Raw genomic sequence first — 19,269 nt, forward strand, 5'->3', positions numbered from 1 at the left:
CTCAGGGTTCAGTATTCTGCCCGAGGATATGCCCCTAAAAGAAGAGAAGTGAAATCATAGACAAGTCACGTACCATTGGCTGCAGTGTAATGGCATGGCCCTGGGTCATTGAGCCTATGTCTCTGTGTTTATGGACTTTTTAGTTTTATTTATTTAAATATGCACTGTTGATTCTTACGTTGTTTGATTACTTGCTTCATGTTTTCCTTTGAGTGTAGTTACTCCTCAGTCCTCTATTCCTGCCTATAGTTTGCCTATTGTTTTCATGTATTTTCTGCATTGTGTTATGTTTTGTTGTCAGATTATGGCTGTATAAGAAATTTTGTTCCATCCTCTTGTGTCATTGGCCTTGTATTAGGTTCTCTCATCCTTTTGTTCCGTTGTAGTTATAACATTTTATTTCCTGCTTTATTTTGCTGCTTGTGCCTTGTGTTTAGTTTGACTTCTTCTCTCATTCACTGATTGTTTGCTATGATCGCTTCCCATGATTTGCACCTATATTTTTCCTCCTTCTTTGTCAGTTTGTTACATATACGTTCCTTGATCGTCACATAAATGTAGTGTTTTTCTGGGGGTTTTCGTTTCTTGCAGCCACTCAAACATATGTTCTACCTGAATCACTATTTCAGCTTAAAGTAATTGTGATGATAATGCTTTATTCACCCTATTTTACAAATTGGCGCTAAACAAAATGTTGCATTTTTCTCCAGCACGTTCACTCCCTCAGCGCTAAATTATCTTAGAAAGTCAAATATTACAGCAGTGCATGTATTAATGTGTTCCTTTTCATTTTCTCTGTTAAATTAGTCTCACTGGTTTTTCCCTGTGAGGCTTTTTTGAAGTGATTGTTGCAGTTTACTATGTTTCCTTATGTCAGACAATGATTCAATGTTATCATAACTGAATAGTAACATAAACCAAAATTTAAAAGCCTTTCAAGAGCTTCCATTGTGGTTTACCACAAATCACAAGAAGCTCAGTCCTCACCAGTGTAATTGAAATATTTTGAGTGAACCTCGCAGACACATGTCATAATGATAAAATTAAATACTCTGCCAGCAGCCACAGTGTGTCAAACACCTTTCTTTTTCCTCCACCATACTTTGCATCTTTGCTTTTTTAGTCACAAACATTCACCCTTGAGCTACAGATTAGCGATGTATTCTCTTTGTGAAGCTGCACAAAGCTCAAGCAATTAAAGGCTCTTCTCTTGCTTAACAAGCCCAAATCCAGACATGCTTTTATTGCATTTGATTTTGCTCGCTGTATGTGCCAAAATGCTGAGAGACAGGGACCCTGTTTTTGCTCTAAGTGTAGCAGTAACCAGTGAGGATTCAGGGTGAGCTCAGGTTTTGGTGGCTGTCACTTTTCCACCCATGGATTGTAGAAAAAGAAAGAGACAAAAAAAAAAAAAAAAAAAAAAACCAGCCCTAGAGAGAAGTCTGGATCCACCTATCTAACAATGGCAAGCAGAAATTGTTTGGCAGACGTCCACCTCATCACTGGCAGGAATTGTGATTTAGAGGGAAAGTACTTACTGAGACAAAACAAAGCTGTGCTATCAGTGCTTGATATGTCTGACCTGGCAGAAATTCATTCAGGGCTGTAAAAATGATTGAATTGATGACTCCAAACTGATTTATAACTGGATGTTGTAGTGACCACACAGGTGAATGCTGTTAATAGTTGAGTAAAATAGAAGTGACCACACTGCATGTGTAGAGATAATAAGCTAGAAGGAACTGTTTTCTTACTGTATTTGCTTGTAGAAACTCTATTCAGTTCAAGCATATGTTTGTTTAACAAGTCTACATATTATTTAATGTATATACCACCAATTCACAGCAAGTGCCACCTGAAGGCACTTTACATTGTAGACTAGACTAAAATAATCAAACACAAAATAAAATCACAGCAATCACATGACCACAGACGAGCAAGTGGTAGGAAGGAAAGATTCTCTTTAACAGAACAAAAGCTCGAGCAAAACCAGGTTTGGGGGGAGGGGCAAGCCATCTGTCACGACTGGTTGAGGAAAGGGAAAAAAAGAGAACACAAGACATTCTTTGGGGCACAAAGGCAGAGTTTAGTAATTAGCAGCAATAGTGACGCATAACAACAAGGAGAGACAAAATAGGTGAGTGGAAAAGAAATGCTTAGTGGATCATGGGAACGCCCTAGCAGCCTAAGACCATAGCAATTTAAGTAAGGGAGGGTTCAGGGTCACCTGATTCATCCCAGTGTTCTCAAAAAGGAAAGTTTTAACCCCAGTATAGAGAGGGTGTCTGTCTCCCAAATCCAAACTGGTAGCTGGTTCCACAGATGAGGGATCTGAAAGCTGAAGGCTTTTAAATACCCTAGGAATCACAAGTATGTTTTCAGTCTGAGAGTATAGTGCTTTATTGGAATAATATGCAAATAATATGCTACTATGCATTCTTTAAGATATGATGAGGCCTTTTTATGTAAGACTTTGTATGTAGAGACAGATTTTAAATTTGACTCTAGACTTGACAGGTAGCCAATGAAGAGAAACCAATATGGGAGAAATATCCTCTCTATTTCCAGTTACCCTGTCTAGTTTTCCTGTCGGTACTGTCGCTGCAGCATTTTGGATTAACTGAAGGCTTTTTAAGGAAAATGTAGAACATCCTAATACAGGGAGTGCAGAATTATTAGGCAAATGAGTATTTTGTCCACATCATCCTCTTCATGCATGTTGTCTTACTCCAAGCTGTATAGGCTCGAAAGCCTACTACCAATTAAGCATATTAGGTGATGTGCATCTCTGTAATGAGAAGGGGTGTGGTCTAATGACATCAACACCCTATAGGGCTTTGGAGTTGACGTCACGCCGCAATGCATTGTGGGAGCACAGCTCCATTTTCGGGGTCTACGAATCAAAACAAACACACTGTGTTGGAACGACTATGACAAGAAACATGCTTAAAAGCAGCTCAAAAGAAAACGGACGGTATAGAGACCGATTGCGTCCAGAGGCGAAGCAGCGGTACTTGAAAAAAAAAAAACAATAGAGTGCATCGCAAATCTGGACCCATATGAAATACGGCAGTGGAGTAAAGACCCAGACGACTTACCGCCACTGTCCTACCCCGATATCTTCACGTATCTTGTTTGTGGAGTAAGCGCTTACACAGCGAACCAGTTTCGTAATTACAAGTCACTGGAGGCGCACACCCAATTTACAAATGGCTGGGTGCAAGATTTGGCTATTTTCAAGCCGCCAAACTCTGAGTACGTCGTCAAAGTAAGTCAGCTGGAGTGCATCGAGTGAAATAGCCATTCCCCCCCCCCCCACCACCACCATAATTAATGTTACACATTTATCATTGAACTGCTAAAATATCGTTATCATATTATATGCCCATAATTGTAAAGTACATGCAAATTAACACATTGATAATCGGGCAAATTATTAACGCCAATTTGTGTCCTTCCTGTCTCATTTCATTTATTGTCTTTACATCAACCAATCAAGTCACTCCATTCTATGTTTGATCGCAATTTCTATAACTTCCGAGACCACCAACGATGATATTATTCAGCTATAAAGTGTGATGTGAACATATTTAGAACTTACCGGAATGAAAATGTCTTGAGCACACCAACTGATATCTGGAGACGTAACAGAACTTGATATCAGCTCGTCTCACGGCTGCTATCCAGGCTAGACGCCTTCGTTTGGTAATATCCGATACATGAGCTCCTTCATGTTGCTTCCAGGTTGGGAAAGCATAAAAAGACAATCGAAACTTATTCCCGTGCCGGTCGTAAGATCGAACATTGCAGCGGACCACACAGCAAGTACGAACCATGGCTATGCTTTCGCTCCTTACTTAGACCCCCAAAATGGCGGATCGGGCCAAAATCCTTTCCACGCCCACCCCCGTGACATCACGCTCCAAAACCCTATATCAGGTGTGCATAATTATTAGGCAACGTCCTTTCCTTTGGCAAAATGGGTCAAAAGAAGGACTTGACAGGCTCAGTAAAGTCAAAAATAGTGAGATATCTTGCAGAGGGATGCAGCAGTCTCAAAATTGCAAAGCTTCTGAAGCGTGATCATCGAACAATCAAGCGTTTCATTCAAAATAGTCAACAGGGTCGCAAGAAGCGTGTGGAAAAACCAAGGCGCAAAATAACTGCCCATGAACTGAGAAAAGTCAAGCGTGCAGCTGCCAAGATGCCACTTGCCACCAGTTTGGCCATATTTCAGAGCTGCAACATCACTGGAGTGCCCAAAAGCACAAGGTGTGCAATACTCAGAGACATGGCCAAGGTAAGAAAGGCTGAAAAACGACCACCACTGAACAAGACACGCAAGCTGAAACGTCAAGACTGGGCCAAGAAATATCTCAAGACTGATTTTTCTAAGGTTTTATGGACTGATGAAATGAGAGTGAGTCTTGATGGGCCAGATGGATGGGCCCGTGGCTGGATTGGTAAAGGGCAGAGAGCTCCAGTCCGACTCAGACGCCAGCAAGGTGGAGGTGGAGTACTGGTTTGGGCTGGTATCATCAAAGATGAGCTTGTGGGGCCTTTTCGGGTTGAGGATGGAGTCAAGCTCAACTCCCAGTCCTACTGCCAGTTTCTGGAAGACACCTTCTTCAAGCAGTGGTACAGGAAGAAGTCTGCATCCTTCAAGAAAAACATGATTTTCATGCAGGACAATGCTCCATCACACGAGTCCAAGAGTAGTAATATACCTATACTTTTTTTGCCCCCCCACACCCCGAGGGCATTCCCCCCACCCCGAGGCCATTTTCCCCCCTCCCCTATCCCCCTCCGCGTCCATGTGCGTGTGCACGTGCGCGAGAACGGACTTTTTGCACGTGCATGTGTGTCCAGGGGTCATATGAGTTCACATGTGTTTAATAGAGTATTATTTAATGAAACCATAATGTGTTTTAATTAAACTCTTTTTAAAGGATTGTATAGGTCTCAGAGTTCTGTTATTTAGACATAGGTGATTTAATTGAACTACTTTAGGGGTATTTTAACTAGTTAGGAGCCTTTTGCATTTTCTTCAGTGCTATTTAGGAGCAAATAGTTTTAAAACAGAGGTCCGCAAATAACAGGTATCCCTTTAGAAATAAACTGTGATACTTCTAAAAACCGTGTATTCCCACACAGCATTTAATTTAGCTAGTTTAGGAAGATTTCACTTTTCTGATAGTTTCACAGGCTAATAGTTTTTAAATAGAGCACCTGTGACAAAGTGGAGAAGCAGTTGTAATTCTCTCCATTTGTCCCAGATGTGTTTACCTTTTTTTTTTGCACATTGTACACGTTATTCTGTTTCTATGTATTTGCTATGATTTGCTATTTATCAAGTAACATTGCTTCACTCACTATCCCGGGTTTGTTTGTGTAAGCGTTTTGTTGCCGGCAAATCAAACATTCTGCAAATTAAGACAAATACTAAGTTATGTTTCTTTATACTTTATTATGTTACAGATTAAGTCATTTGTTCATACTTACTCTGTTTGTCTTTTCAGTCATCATGAGTGTCAGGTGTGGGGAAACGCCCGCTTGGCATTTCCTCATTTTAAAGTCCTGATCATGTCACACATGACATCATCAGGTCAAACCATGTGGAGGGGTTTCTTTTTCCAGAGAGATGCTTCCTTTTGTTTGTGTTAATGTTTAAAGGGATTTGTTGAATGTTTTTCCTTTTGTTAATACTGCCATTTAGTTGTGTAAATGTGCATATTAGAAGTGTGTAGAGGTTTTGTGTTTTTAGATAACCTGAGTAGAGTTTTAGATCCCTCAGTTGAGTGAGTGGTACTGGCTGGGCAATTGGAGGGAAATTGATGGCCCTATTTAAAGCCAGTCTCTACCAGATGCAGGAGAGAGGAGAGGTGAGCTGTGTCACCAGAGCCATGTTATGTTATGTTGAGTTTTGTTAAATGAATTGATTTGGGGAAAGTTTTGTTAAGTTATACATTAAATTAAGTTCACTACAAATAAATTGCTCACCTTGGAAACCCAAAATGTCTGCATAGTCTGCTTCCCTACCACCTTCCTTGACGTTCGAGTGTGACTACTTCACAGCACCACAAACAACATGTATCCCTTTAGAAATAAACTGTGATACTTCTAAAAACCGTGTATTCCCACACAGCATTTAATTTAGCTAGTTTAGGAAGATTTCACTTTTCTAATAGTTTCACAGGCTAGTAGTTTTTTAAATAGAGCACCACAAACAACATGTATCCCTTTAGAAATAAACTGTGATACTTCTAAAAGTACATATTCACACTAGAGCTGTATCAACCACCATGTGGCTTTAATGCAACTAGTCTTATAATTATCTACTAGTCTGCAACAGTTAGACTCGCTGATTACACATAGATGATTTAACTACTTTAGGGGCATTTCACGTTTCTAAAAGTTTCACAGGCCAATAGTTTTAAATAGAGCACCGCAAACAAAAGATGCTCCTTATCAAGAGTATCCCAGCCCAAAGGTGTTTCTAAAAAACACATATCCACACACTCTGTAACAGTTAGACAGAGGGGGTGCAGCAGCTAGGCTCTCAAAAGTCTGTAAAAAGGTATGAAGCAACAAAAGATGCTCCTTATCAAGAGCATCCCAGCCCAAAGGTGTATATTCACAAACAGTTAATGGCTTTAATGCAACTAGTCTTATCATGTCAGAGGCCAGCAGTAACCATGTCCAACAGAGTCTCCAAAGGCTTTCCACCTTTCTTCCTTACATCACACTCTTTTATCTCTACATCTCAGAGCTCAACTGAAAGTAGCCCCACCTATATAAAAACACCCCATCAGACACACAGTATTTTCCTCAGCACTTCACAACGGCCGCAAGGTATATCGTTTTAACTTTTTATTTTTTCACTTGAATGTGCGTTGGAGCCGACTTTGCTACCCGCACAGAGCGTTTCTGACAGTCGGGCGCTGCTTATACAATAGAGAAAAGCAACAATACAGAGTGTTTCTCTGCTCCAAGAAATCCCAGGGCCTTTCACAAGGTAAGCATGTCTGTTATACCCAGGGCGTAAATGTCTGTATGTCAGTGCTGATTATTCAAAACCTGTTTTAAAATGTGACACATATGTTGTCCGAAAACATTTCCTCTAAATTTGCAAAGTTACTGATTTAAAAAATATATATTTTCGAATTTTTAGTTGCATGTCAAACATATGATAGACTCTTGAGCATATTTATATAGCTAAATTCACAATGGTATAACCGTGCTAAATAAAAGAGGCCCAAGCACCAATGCACTCTAATCCACTCCGCTAAACTGTATGTTGATAAGTACATGAAGCGTACCTCTACCTCTACAGCTGAAAACAGTTTGTATCAGCACTCTGAGGGTCTGCTGAATTGTTTTTAATACGGCGCTTTTTGACGAACAGCAGATGATGAAATCCTCTTTATTGTAGAAACTGTCCCTAAGCTATTGTTGCTCATACTTACTGAGGTCCCTAGCTACTTCCTTACTATGTCAGTAAACTTTTTTGAAAAGGAAGCTGTTGTAGATTTAAAGAAACATCTTAATTGAAGCAAAGACAAAAAAAAAAAACTGGAATGAATTTTATGGGACTGTTTATATTAAAGCCAACAACAAGTGAAAATCCAAAAACGGCTCCAATCCTTTGTATTAATGATCTCCCCCTCTCTCTCCCTCTCTATCTCTCTCTCTCTCTGTGTGAGTGTGTGTGTGTGAGTGTTTGTGTGTGAGTGTGTGTGAGTGTGTGTGTGAGTGTGTGTGTGTGAGTGTGAGTGTGTGTGTGAGTGTGTGTGTGTGCCCTCGCAGAAGGAAGGTCACAGCAGGAGCTTTTCTCAAACGCATTACCAATCAGTTTTTTACAAGAAGTGTAGCTCATACAATGGTATAAGTGTATTCTTTGCGATACTTTATAAATATAAAACTAAAGATTTTGAGTTCGTGCACATTGTGAAGCAAGAATCTAAATATTTGTGTCACAATGATTTCTATAAAAGCGTGTTGTTTATGGGGATAATGCAACAAATCTTTTGTGCGTCCTATTAATGATCAATGGTGATTGAAGAGGAACCCTGACTCAGGACATTTTCATGGCATGTGACAGCGCAGACAACTACTAATGAGAGAACCTGTTTTATCATCATAAAGACTGTGATATGAAGCATCGTTAAAGTGTCACTTCAGTAATGTTGACTCATGTTTTTAATAATGACTTTAAAACACTAAACTCTAATTTCTGTGGTTTATTTTAAGTTTACAGAATATAACATGTGGTAAGACGATGAGTTTTACTTCTCACTGTCCGTGTTATGTGTATCTATTTATCATGTATGCTACTTTGCTCTGTGGACTGTAAAATGTTTCATTGTGTTCATGAAATAAACCAGACTTTCACTGTCTGCATCTTTTACTGTTTTTCTGCTTTTGTTCACTCCAAGTTTGACAAAACCTACAGATATCCAGAGTTAACTCACTAACAATGTGGAGCAGTCTCAGTGTATTTAGCTGAGAGAAACGCCTGTAGGCCTCACTTTGGTCATTTGAACGCTGAAGGAGATTTGTTCCATAGACACCTTATACTAGTGCTTCCTGCATTTAATCCATCACTACTATGTTCTATATAAATCCAGATTCCTTTTATAGTTTGCAGTGAAATTTGTTAAACCACTGCTTAATGGGACAGAAGTACAAGTCACTCTTTACTAACACATTTGTAGATGAGTTTATTGCTGAACAACACAGCTGGCAGTCTCACACACTCTTTAGGTTTTTCAAGTTGTGTGTGTAAGGGTTTAGTCTATCAAACCCTACCCTTTTTTCCCCAGTATCACAACAGTATGACTCCCAAAGTACGGCTCAGTAAACAACCAATGATTCTAAAGCCAGAACAGAAAGATACAGTTGGAAGATGAATGATTGCGTTTTTATGATGCGTAGTAAAACGACCCCCTCTGCTTCTTCGCTGTGTTGGTGTTGTTGTTGTTCGTGTGTGTGTGTGTGTGTGTGTGTGTGTGTGTGTGTGTGTGTGTGTGTGTGTGTGTGTGTGCGTGCCTTAGAAGTCAATTAATACATTAGCCATACTTAAAAAAAACATCTGAATTTCATTTAGAACTGAGATTCTAAGTTGTAAGCAGAAATCTTATGCACAGCCAGAAACATGTTTCCCCACTTTCACAATGCTGAGGTGTCAAATCCACAACCCCCAACAAATGGTTTGTTACACACGGGTGTGAAGGGCAAGCTTTACTTACACAGCCTCACACACAGTAGATTTTTAAAGTTTTTGGGTACAGGGGTTTAGCCACAGATGCAACATCCACTTTTGATAAAGATCACTCCACCTGTTTATTTCTTAAGAAATTAAGCATCTTTATTAAGCTTTTATTTATAAATGTCTACACAATAATAGACACCGTGTGCTCTGTGACATTATAGTCTTCTACTTCTGCTTCCATCGGTTTGCATTTTAAACTCCCAGCCTTTCAGTTTGTTATGAACGACTTTATATCACAAAATGTTAGAAATATAAAGTGAACCATGCGACTTTTTTTTTATTTTCTGTTTGATGGAAGGACTTAAGACACGAGTTATTTAAACAATTCTAAATGACAGTGTGATGGCCATAGCACTTTACGTGGGCCAAATGTGTTAAGGATAATGTTTATCAATGTAAAATTGCAAAGAACTTGTGGATAGAATATAACATTTTGTAAACAGTTACCTCAGAAGCTGTACTGGTAGATCTATGTATGTAAGGTAAAACTATCCACAGTACTTCCACTTAAGTAGCTAAACACATAAAGTCACCCTTACCAATAATCCGCTGCTCCTTGAAAAAGTAGCACAAACAGACAACTGACTGAGCAATGATAAGTAGAGCTACCCGAGGCCGAGACTCAAGCAGAAGAAAATTAAAAGTTGTTGTTTTTGTGGCTCGAAAAATTAAAGAAAGTATGTTTAATAATTCAACAAGACCCGCACCTTCAACACATGTACATTCAAATTCTGGAACAGGCTCATCATTGCTGCTGTTCAATAGTTTTTATCCGTTCGAAAAAGTCATTTTACGGCTTTAATGTTTCCAGCTGATAAGGAGAATGAGGGCATTTCAAATGAGCGTCCAAAGGCTTTTAAACATCTGCTTTGTCTGTAACGACAGTATCAAACTACAGAGCATTGTTTTTACTAAAATTCAACATTTTCAGATGAAAATTTGGCTGCTTTTTGTTTTTTTCACTGTAACACCCACCTCAATGCCATTTTTAGGATATTCTTGGTGATCCCACCTTTTTCATATTTATGCTTTTGGCACTGAGGGTATCTAATACGCATGTTGTCACTGTGTTTTGTACTACCAGCTGTGAGGGCTCTGCTTTTGCTTTGAGCAGTCTGTTTTTATTTTGTCTCGTGACTGTTTTTTTTTTTTTTCAAACAAGATCTTCGTCAGTTTGATTTTGTTACCACAAACTTTGTGTGAAGTTCACAACAGAGGTAAAGAGATTTAAACACCCCAGTTTAAGGAGGCAGGCAGGGGTTGGACCACCTGCACAGGACAGGTGAAGCAGAGAGTGTCCGGGGAGATGTGCAACAGAAGCAGAGGGAACATTTTACTAGATGATAAATGGCAGATTTAGGTGATTATGGATTTGTTGACAAGATTAAAAGACACGTCCGTCAGAGTTCAACAACATTACAGTTTGATTAAATAAAAAGTTTTTAAACTACACAAGGGTCATTTTCTCCTCTGATAGTAAGCATATTAAACATGTCAAGAAAGAAAGAGTATAAAGAAAAATAGTAAATGTGTGTCTAATTAAACTCTTCCTGTGAACCTTATATCATCCTTTAATATGTTTGGTGTTACAAACTTGAAGAAGCACAGAAAAGATCATCAGACATTAATCTAATCAGTTTTCAGCCTTCATTCATATTGAAAAGTTGAAATCTTCCCTGCTAGACCCAAGTGCAGCGTTTAACACCGTTCGCCATAACATTTTATTACAGCTATTATTAAATGGAGAGTCCTCTTCACACACTGAGGTTAATTATGAAGCTCCACAGGCTTCTGTGCAAAGACCAGTTTTGTTTGCATCATATGCGCTTTAGAAGGCATAGCATAGCATACATTTTCACTGCTATGCATATGATACCCGCTTTTATTGGTTAAACTGCAGGGATGTCTTAGACACATAATGAGCTTTAATTTTCTGCTTCTAAGTTCAGATAGAACTGAGGTTATTGTAACGGGGCGTAAAAATCTTAGAAACACTGGCTAACACGATCCTTACTCTGGATGGCATCGCCTTGAGCCGCCTGTTGTAGTGATTTGGTACATTATAAGTAAAATTGAAACATACAATCCCATAGCACAACATCAACATTTATTTTTATACAAAAATAAAAATGCTTTTTCAGAAAAGAATTGTAACTTCACAATTCATCACCGATTACGTGGGTACATAAGGTAAGTCCTCATCATTATCCCATAGCTGTTCCGGTAATCTCTCAGGGCCTTGGAAGGGCGGCCATGTCCAGTCTACCTCATCAATGTCGGGAGAGTCGCCGAAATACAAAAAATCTTCCTCGTTGTCAGTGTCCATCGTCCACAGCTGTGGTGGTGAGGGGGGTGTGCTCCACTCTGACACTGGTGAATACGGTGCGTCTTCACTCCAATCTTCAAATGTAGGGTTCGTGGCTGGATCTTCAGAGACTAAAGATTGCTCAGTATCCCTGGTACCAAGTACCAAATATGTACCAAGTTCTGTCACTCTGATGGTTGATTGAGCAGAAGGGCTGGAAGAAGCCATTTTCATGGAGAATTTCAAGCCCAACAGATGGGAATTACCGTTCTTTTCCAAAGTTACAGCTGCTAGAGACGCAGTGGTCAACTCTACGGTTTTTGAAAATAGCACTTTGGGCTGGGATACTCTTGATAAGGAGCATCTTTTGTTTGCGGTGCTCTATTTAAAACTATTGGCCTGTGAAACTTTTAGAAACGTGAAATGCCCCTAAAGTAGTTAAATCATCTATGTGTAATCAGCGAGTCTAACTGTTGCAGACTAGTAGATAATTATAAGACTAGTTGCATTAAAGCCACATGGTGTATAGGTATATTACTACTTCCAAGTACTCCACAGCGTGGCTGGCAAGAAAGGGTATAAAAGAAGAAAAACTAATTGGCACACGCCAGACAGAGACAGACTCGTAAACAGGCATAATGACGTCATGGACAAACAGAGGGACATACGGGCAGAGAAGACTAAGCACAGGCAACCTAAACCAAACATAAGGGCAAGATAACAAAACCTAAACCAGAAATAATCATCATCGTCATCAACATCATCATCAGATAACTAAAGAATCAGAATATAATTGTAATCAAAACAGTATCACCAGAGAATAACTAATCCATAATGCAAAAATAAACCAAAACATAAGAAACTCAAAATGCTGGGTCGACCCGACCCAGGACCGTGACACTAATGACATGGCCTCCTTGTTCACCTGATCTGAACCCCATTGAGAACCTGTGGTCCATCATCAAATGTGAGATTTACAAGGAGGGAAAACAATACACCTCTCTGAACAGTGTCTGGGAGGCTGTGGTTGCTGCTGCACGCAATGTTGATGGTGAACAGATCAAAACACTGACAGAATCACTGGATGGCAGGCTTTTGAGTGTCCTTGCAAAGACAGGTGGCTATATTGGTCGCTGATTTGTTTTTGTTTTGTTTTTGAATGTCAGAAATGTATATTTGTGAATGTGGAGATGTTATATTGGTTTCACTGGTAAAAATAAATAATTATGCACAGTAATAGTCACCTGCACACACAGATATCCCCCTAAAATAGCTAAAACTGAAAACAAACTAAAAGCTACTTCCAAAAACATTCAGCTTTGATATTAATGAGTTTTTTGGGTTCATTGAGAACATGGTTGTTGTTCAATAATAAAATTATTCCTCAAAAATACAACTTGCCTAATAATTCTGCACTCCCTGTACAACAAATGACAATAGTCCCGCATATATATGCATAAACTACTTTTTCAGCATCACCTGACATTAGGGCTGGGCCATATTATACCTAATGTTAGGCAACGATAGGAAAATGAAATATCGCGATAGAATGGGAGTAAAACGCGCATGCGCAGTGCCTTTGTTTTCATACGCACATGGCCGATTGTTGAGTGAAACAGATGAACCAGAATTGGTTTGTAAAAATGGTGCAACTTCCGTGATGTGGAACTGGTTTGGTGTTTGTCCGTCACTTTAGAAACAAAATCACGGACCTCTATCAGTCGGAAAAGTGTAACAAAGCACATTTTTTTGCAGAACATGCAAGCGGCCGTTGTTATTGTCATATTTGTCGGACTAAGATGCTCTTAAATCTGGGAGTAATCTGGGTCCTAAACTCTGTATACTTCAGGTCAAACAACACTGCAGCATCACTGAGAGTTAAAAACTGTCTAAATTCTGTCATCTTCAATAAAACGATCAGGTGTAACTATAAAGTTTAACTTCCAGGCATCCATGAAAACAAAAGTTATTACATTTAACGGAGTTAGAAGTTAGCAGGAAGCTAGCGGAAGTTAGCTCGCTAGTTTCGCTAGTTACCTAAGCATGATATAGCACGTTCTGACTGAGAGATTTGAAAAAATTCAAACGTACAGCTCTGCTATCACTTCCAACATAAATGAAGACAGGAAACTAAACAGCAGTGACGTTTGTAGGGTTACTGAAGTTGGGCTAGCTGGTATATAATGATGTGCTACGTGATCGCTAGCGACACAGCTATGTTAGCATAACATAAACAGTGAAGCTGGAGGACGAACACAAACACTTTTCCACTTATAAAAGTTAACGAGAAGGTTCCTCATGGTTAGAGACAAATGCAATCGCATGGCAGGATGCTGTAAACGGACCAAACTTCAGTCAGGAGAACAACTGAGATAATCCATCCACAATACGAGGTTAGTCATTAATATAATACTGCAACAACATGGGAATAGAGCAGCTGCCAGAGAATTCAACATTAATGAATCAATGATACAGAAGTGGAGGAAGCAAGAAGAATGAGTTTAATAAAGTTTGATTTATCTGACTGCTTTGTTTCGCTTAATGTGCCTTATAATCCCGTGCACCTTATGGTCCAAAAAATGCGTACTGCACACTGCAGTTTAATGTTGCAAAGCTCCTCTTTTTAACTTCAGTGGATATTATACATGGTTATGCTCAGGATATGTCAGCCCATTTCTAGTGGAAATGCCTTTTGGTTAAACTTTCAGCAAGGAATTTGCATTTGCACTGTTACATTTTTATAAAGCTTTAATGTACATAAAAAACAGCTTCTTGTTTAAGTGAAAATAAATGGAAGGTTGTCTTTTTGCGCTAGTAATGTTGTGGAGTTGTATTTTGTCTCGCATCAATTATATCGTCAGTTATATTGTTATCGCAAATTTTCAAATATATATCGTGATAAATATTTTTGGCCATATCGCCCTGCTCTACCTGACATATAATTTTTCTAATTTTAGTGATATTGTGCAACTGAAAGGCATTCTTACATGCTTCCTTTGCTTGCACATTTAAAGACAAATCTTCCATTAGGTCACCACCTTATTGTGGTGGAGTGGTCCAGTCATCCCATCAAAAAGGGACATGGGTCCACCCTCTGAGAGTTTGGTTCTTTGTGGAACCAAACTGGTTCTGTAATTTTACAGTCATAAGGCAACCACAAGTAAACAATGTTAATGTGCTGTTATCTACTCTAATATAATTCCATATACTCTAATAAGCAGGAGTGATTTTTATTTTATTTATTTATTTTTTTGACAGTGCAGTTGCAATAGCCTGCAGCTGCTTACTAGTTTACTGTGTATATAAACATTACCAAAGTCAAAGACATTTATCCTGACTGCTGTGACGGATCTCATTTCAAACTTCTGATATGAAGTTTTTATATAAGCTGACTCTCGTTTAAACTGCCGCGTGGGTTTCAGAGTAGCTGCTGACAGCCTGTCAGTTCCTCTGCACTGTACTGCCAGCACACAACAGCTACTGTCCATCTGTCACCTTGAATCTGTCCACCTACTGTTTCCATCAATCCTTACATCCAGCACCATAACTGAACAAGATGTTCCCTGCTTACTGACTGCTACAAAAACAGTATATAGCGTTACCAGAGAGTATTTAACTTCATTAAGGGCAAGAGAGTTAGAGCAATGAGAAAAAAGAGAGAAGCTTTTAACAGAAAACAACCACTGGAAAAAGAAATGATAGATGCAAGGAAAAAGTCAGATGGAGGGCACGATAACATAAAGATAAATATGAATAGATAGAAAAAAAATAAGGAAGCAAAGTAATTACTTGGGGTATGTCGGGAAGCCTCAAGCTAGTAATCAGTAGTTGCATGCTGTATATGTGGAGGAGGTGTTGGTCATATGGAAATTAGATGCTGATGAGTTAGATGAAGAAATGTAAAGGGTGGTACAGTGAGATCTGGGACCTATCAGCAGTGTGTAAGATCAAGCGCACACACACGCAGAGAGAGATAGAGAAGGAGAAACATATCAGCCCATAGAACATATATTTTTATTGTTGTCATCATCAGTATTGCATAGTGTTAGAGTAGTAGCTGTAAATAGAATGATTGAAGGCTTATTCATAAATCAAAATATACTGTATCTTTTGGACTAGCATCCAGTTAAGTATAAGTACAAGTCAGTAAATGAAAACTGAAGCATACTTTAGATCTGGCTAACCTTACTCACTGGTGCTTTGAGCCAAATACTAACCACACCATGCTAATGTTGAAGGCTGGAAAATGCTACATGTTTAGTATAACAGAAAACCCACCTATTTTTTTTGATTTAGATTCAATTAAATTATATTTATGTAGTTCCAAATAACAACATTTGCCTTGAGGCACTTTTACTGTAAGGTAAAGACCCTAAAATAATACAGAGAATGCTATCAGCAAGCACTTGGAAACAGTGGGAAGGAAAATCTCCCTTTTGGGAGAAACTTCCAGCAGAAACATGGAGGCACAGCCAGATGCTGCAGCCAGTTGGGGTTGAGGGGGAGAAGACAGGAGAAAAGACACACTGATGATTAAATGACTAATGATTAAATGAAAAGTGGTGTATAAACACAGAGTGAAGGTGAATGAAGAGAAACACTCAGTGCATCATGGAAAGCCCTCAGCAGCCCATTGTGTTTTTAAATATCCTGGGACCCACAAGTAAGCCAGCAGTACTCTTTTGTGGTGATATGGTTCTATGAGGTCTTTAAGATGAGATGATGCCTGATTATTCAAGACCTTGTAGAAGAAAGATTTTAAATTTGATTCTGAATTTAACAGAAAGCCAATGACCAATTCAATTCCAACAACTGATTTTTATTTATTCGGCACAAAATTACAACAACAGTTGTTTCAAGGCGCTTTACACTGTAAGGTAGATTCTACAGAAGCCAATATGGAAGAAATACTCTTCTCGCTCTCTTTGTATTTTACCTAACCTGTCTTTTTTTCAGCAGTGCACACACAGTGACTTCTTTCTGATTACTATATAGCAAACAAAAGCAAAAATGACTATGAAAATGCAGCCATTAATGAATGCATCTTATTGTATTCGATTAATTCATGAATGTTCCAATTAAAAGAGGGGAAAAAAACAATGCGGCACAATAACATTGTAACTGGGATGGCTCGTGATTGATGGCAAGTAATGTTTGTTATTTTTCTACACATTGTGAAGATTGTGAACTGTACTATTCCACACAGATTTCAGGTTCATATGGTGGAATAGTTTTTAATTATGCAGATCTCCTCTGAAAAATCCTGCACTCACCTGTGTCTTAATCCGCCGCACTAGGGATGGGTATCGTTTAGGTTTTATCCGATACCGGTGCCAAATCGGTACTTTTGAAACGGTGCCAGTGCTCAAACGGTGCTCAAACCGGTGCTTAAAGAATGGAGAACACAAAATTGGTCCAAAAACCTCTCATGTTCAGCTGTTTTTTGTAAAAAGATAACAATGTTAGCCTTTTCTGCAGCTATGGGGCATATATGGTATCACTCTTGGCTGGAAGCAGTGCTTAATCAATGGAAAAAACACAAACTTTGTCCAAAAACCGCTCATGTTTAGCTGTTTTCCACTTTTTCTTTGGTCATTTTAGCCTTTTTGGCCAGGGTGAAGGGAGTATCTGCCATCAAACAAGAAGACAGCTGCATGTAGCTATGATGATGTTTGCTAGTTCACCTTACATGCATTAATGTAATAACGTGGTTAGCCTACTCAACGTAAATTACACACGAACAACATTAAGCTACTCACGCAGAGAAGAACGGCTGCTGCTGCCATCATCATCCGTCATCATTTCTGCTACACTGGCAGGACTAGGGGCCAGGACTCTCCTCTTCGTGTTTTTGGGGGATGTTGCATAACAGGCAACCCACCCGCAGTAGATGCGCTCGGTGTGAGGTCTCGCAGCAAGCTATCAAATACGGCGCATTTCTGGGCTTTTAAAAAAAACGCTATGCGTCGCCAGGTGTTTCATCGGATTTGAGGTGTTACCTCCTTTGACAGTATCACAGTATCAGCTTAAAGCACTTGTTGCAGGCTGCTGAGTTTGCATATTTTGCTGTGAAGTACAGCCAGACTTTTGACCGCTTCGCCTTGGACATTTTTAATCTGTAGCTCTGCTCTAAAAGAACGTACGTACCTGGGCCCGCCTACTATCCTCGGAAACGTAAAGTGATTGGCTAGAAGTGTATCACAGCTCAGGAAAAAAAAGCACCGAAATAAAGCACCGAAATGTGCGCTGCTTTTCGGTCTGGTTACTACCGTTTATGTCAGAACCGGTGCCATCATGGCACCGGACACTGGTACCCATCCCTACTCAGCACCCTTTGCATAGCGCCCAGCACTTTCTGTCAGAGGTGTTATCCCGAATATTAGAAAACATATTCATTTTCCATCATCTTCTTCTCATTAATCTGAACTGCCTTGCAGATTATTTTGGTAAGTTAGGCCTGCCACTCTCTCCTTCAAGCTCTCATCTTAGATCTGTTCATTTTTGAGCCACTAATTTGCCTGCTTAATAAACTGTATGGGACAATATAATATAGTGAGGGTTGCACTTTCTTGCGTTGTATTATTTTCCCGCTAAATAGTGATTCAGTGTACCTTCTTTCCTCCTCCATGTTTAGGATTTCTATGACTGAGGTAAAATTCCATTCAATCAAAATATATGAGCAGGTTATGGGTTGAAATGGATCATGTATAAATTAACATTTACATGATCTGTATGCATTGTATAGTTGTGTGATGTGAAATGCTCTATAAAAAAATAATCACAACTCCAACCAACCAAACACAAAATCAAAACCCATGGAGGCAAAGAGGGAGAAACTGATGCCAGCAGCACCTTGAGGCAACTGTTGTTGGGATTTGGAGCTATATAACACCCTCACAGACACTCACAGGTGTCACAGAAGGCATCCACAGAGTTTATTGAACAAACTGTGATCTGCTGTTTTGGAACCAAAAACTACATTGGTATTTTCGGAGCTGATTAACTTAGGCTACGTTCACACTGCAGGTCTTAATGCTCAATTCTGATTTTTTGATCAAATCCGATTTTTTTGTCTGCTTGTTCACACTACAAATAAAATGTGACAGCAAACGCGCTCTAGTGTGAACCCTCAAAGCGGCCGCATGCGCAAAAGAAGACGTCACACAAAACGCGCTCTGTTTAGACCCAGAGCAAACAGTATTGTTTGACTGATGGCCCTTAATATAAAGACTTGTTTTGGACTTTACGTTTCCCAATTTTGCTTTAAGTTATTTTGTTATTTACAAATGGCCTAGATGTGTAAAGCGCTTTGGGGTCCTTAGGGACTAGTAAAGCGCTATACAAATACAGGCCATTTACCATTATCCTTATTGCTGTTTTAGAGGAGCGGTGCTTCAAAGGATAGCTGCAGATTTCTGTCAGAATCTGCAGATTATACAGTACAAATAAATTGTTCCCGTTTCTCCAGCGTTGTCTTCCCAACAGTTTCACTAACATCTACACTGGATGGCCAGGAAGCGTTCGCGATGTCTTCTCGGGCACTTCTCGGGCACTTTTCTGGCGCTGATAATTGGCGTCTGTCTTGTGTCAGTGACGTAAAAGATGGATTTAATGCGACATGACCATTCACACAGCAGTCGCTTTCTAAAACATCAGATATGTATCGGATTCAGTACCACATACGAAAGTGACC

General features: G+C 39.4%; 1 protein-coding gene across 1 annotated transcript in view; it reads right to left on the bottom strand.

Moving 5' to 3' along the window:
- Positions 1 to 19,269, bottom strand: part of sez6b (seizure related 6 homolog b) — a 241,983-nt gene that overhangs the window by 165,900 nt on the left and 56,814 nt on the right. The window lies entirely within an intron of this gene.

The sequence above is a fragment of the Diplotaxodon limnothrissa genome, linkage group LG14 (genome assembly GCF_057381915.1).
Source record: "Diplotaxodon limnothrissa isolate DT_005_m linkage group LG14, D_limnothrissa_male_GT1.1, whole genome shotgun sequence".
In the NCBI taxonomy this organism is placed as follows: Eukaryota; Metazoa; Chordata; class Actinopteri; order Cichliformes; family Cichlidae; genus Diplotaxodon; species Diplotaxodon limnothrissa.